The sequence below is a fragment of the Cynocephalus volans genome, chromosome 12 (genome assembly GCF_027409185.1).
Source record: "Cynocephalus volans isolate mCynVol1 chromosome 12, mCynVol1.pri, whole genome shotgun sequence".
Classification (NCBI taxonomy): domain Eukaryota; kingdom Metazoa; phylum Chordata; class Mammalia; order Dermoptera; family Cynocephalidae; genus Cynocephalus; species Cynocephalus volans.
The window spans coordinates 104811885-104814615 of NC_084471.1; positions in this window are offsets into that span (position 1 = coordinate 104811885).

The window sequence follows — 2731 nt, forward strand, 5'->3', positions numbered from 1 at the left end:
CCAAGCAGTTTAGCTTCAGAAGCTATGCTATTAATTGCTATATTAAACTGTGGAAATTAAAACTGGAATTCAGGGTACTGGTATTTCAGTATTTCTCAGAGTCTTGCTAAATTTGCTTTTGCACATGCATGAGGGGTCTTCAAAATGTTCATGGGAAATGGGCATTAGGGAAAAAATTCTGCATGGATCACAATTTCTTTTTTGCACCAAAATAAATTCATACCAACTTGTTATAACTATCTGAACATGGCCTTGCTTGAGGCACTAAGAAGGATAAGGTCTCAATTTGAAAAGAGCCCTTAAGAGCAATTTGGATTCTGCTAAAATTAAAGCAAGAACAAACACCATATTTAAGATGAAGCTTGGGTGCAAGAATGGTGAAATCACTGATGCTTTACAAAATGTTTATGGGAACAGTGTCCCAAAGAAATCAGCAGAAGGGACAAGATGATGTTGAAGAGGAAGCCCACAGTGGCAGACCATTCACATTAATTTGCAAGGAAAAAATTAATCTTTTTTGTGCCCTAATTGAAAAGGACCCACGATTAACAGCAAAAGCAACAGCCAACACTACAGACATCTCAATTGGTTCAGCTTACACATTTCTGACTGAAAAATTAAAGTTGATCAAACTTCCCACTTGATGGATGCCAAAACTATTACACCCAGATCAGCCACAGACAAGAGCAGAGGTTTCAATGGAAACTTTTAAAAAGTAGGATCAAGATTCTGAAGTACTTTTTGAGAACTGTGATAGGACTTGAAACATGACTTTACCAGCATGATCCTGAAGACCAGGCACAATGAAAGCCCTGGCTGCTGAGAGTGGGACTGGTCCAGTCCAGCTAAAGTGTACTGGTTAAGAGAAAAGGTTGTTATGGCAACAGTTTGGGGGCGTTTTTCTTGTTGACTTTCTGGAGGGTCAACGAATGATAACCTCTGTTTATTATGATAGTGTTTTGAGAAAGTTAGTCAAAGCTTTAGTAGCAAAACTCCTTGGAAAGCCTCACCAGAGAGTTCTTCCCCACCAAGACAATGTTCCTGCTTATTCCTCTCATTAAACAAGGGCAATTTTGCAGAAGTTGCAATGGAAAATAATTAGACATCCACCTTATAATTCTGATTTGGCTTCTCATGATTTTTTGTTTCCTAATCTAAAAAAAAATGTTTAAATAAGTGCACCCATTTTTCTTCAGTTAATAATGTAAAAAAGACTGCATTGACATGGTTAATTTCCTAGGACCCTCAGTTCTTCAGGGCTGGAATAAATGGCTGGTATCATTGCTTCAAAAGCGTCTCGAACTTGATGGGGCTTATGTTGAGAAATAAAGTTTATATTTTTATTTTTATCTTTCAATTTCATTTGCCATGAACACTTTGAAATGCCCTCATAGAATCACACAAGGAAACACATATGGATATGCTGGTAGGAAGTAGGACAAAAAAAAATCAATAAACTGGAATTTGGACTAGAAAGAGAAAGTATCAATAATAAAGAAGAAAAATTAAAACTAAACATGAAGATAAATGATAAATAACAAGTAGAGTGAATCAGAGCCCACTTAGTCTATAAACATTAGATCAGTCACAGAAAGACAAATACATGACATCAATCAAATATGGTATTTTAAAAAGTGGTTCTAATAGAACCACAGAGTAGAATAATAGTTACCAGAGGCCTGGAAGAGAGGGGGGATGAAGGGGGAAGAAAAGTGGTAGACTAGGGGTACAAGACTATGCTATTTACCCTAAGCGAATTATTGTGCAGTATATGCATGTATTGAAACAACATGTTACCCCACGAATATGTATAAGTAAACGTTAAAATTTAAAAAATAAATAAAATTATGTGGTCGTTTTTATCTATAATCACCTTAGGAAAAAAATGCAGCTAATAAGTTCCTCACATGTCATATCAATAACATCAGCAGACATAAAATAAATATGTTTAATAACAGACCATTTTACTTTCATGGAATCACAGTGTCATATACCTTTAAATGTGTATAAATGATAATTTATCAGTGGTTATTGAATTTTTCCTGTAGTGTATCTGGCATCTTGATTTTTATCTTTATTACGTAAATCTTTGAGGTATTTTATGCCATTTTTTGTAATGAGTATTTCAAAGTACACGGAATTGATAGGTAATCTTTCAAAAAGAAGTATCCATTTAATACATAAATTATCTCATACATTGTTGGTGGGACTGCAAAATGGTGCAGCCTCTATGGAAAATGGTATGGAGGTTCCTCAAACAATTGCAGAGAGATCTACCATATGACCCATCTATCCCACTGCTGGGAATATACCCAGAGGAATGGAAATCATCAAGTCGAAGATATACCTGTTCCCCAATGTTCATCGCAGCACTCTTTACAATAGCTAAGAGTTGGAACCAGCCCAAATGTCCATCATCAGATGAGTGGATAAGGAAAATGTGGTATATCTACACAATGGAATACTACTCAGCTATAAAAACGAATGAAATACTGCCATTTGCAGCAACATGGATAGACCTAGAGAGAATTATATTAATTGAAACGAGTCAGGCACAGAAAGAGAAATACCACATGTTCTCACTTATTTGTGGGAGCTAAAAATAAAAAAAATAAATACACAAATAAACTGGGGGGAGGGAAGAAGACACAACAATTACAATTTCTTGAAGTTGATACGACAAGCAAACAGATATGAGGTTGCTGGGAGGGAAGGAGGAGAGGGGGGAGGA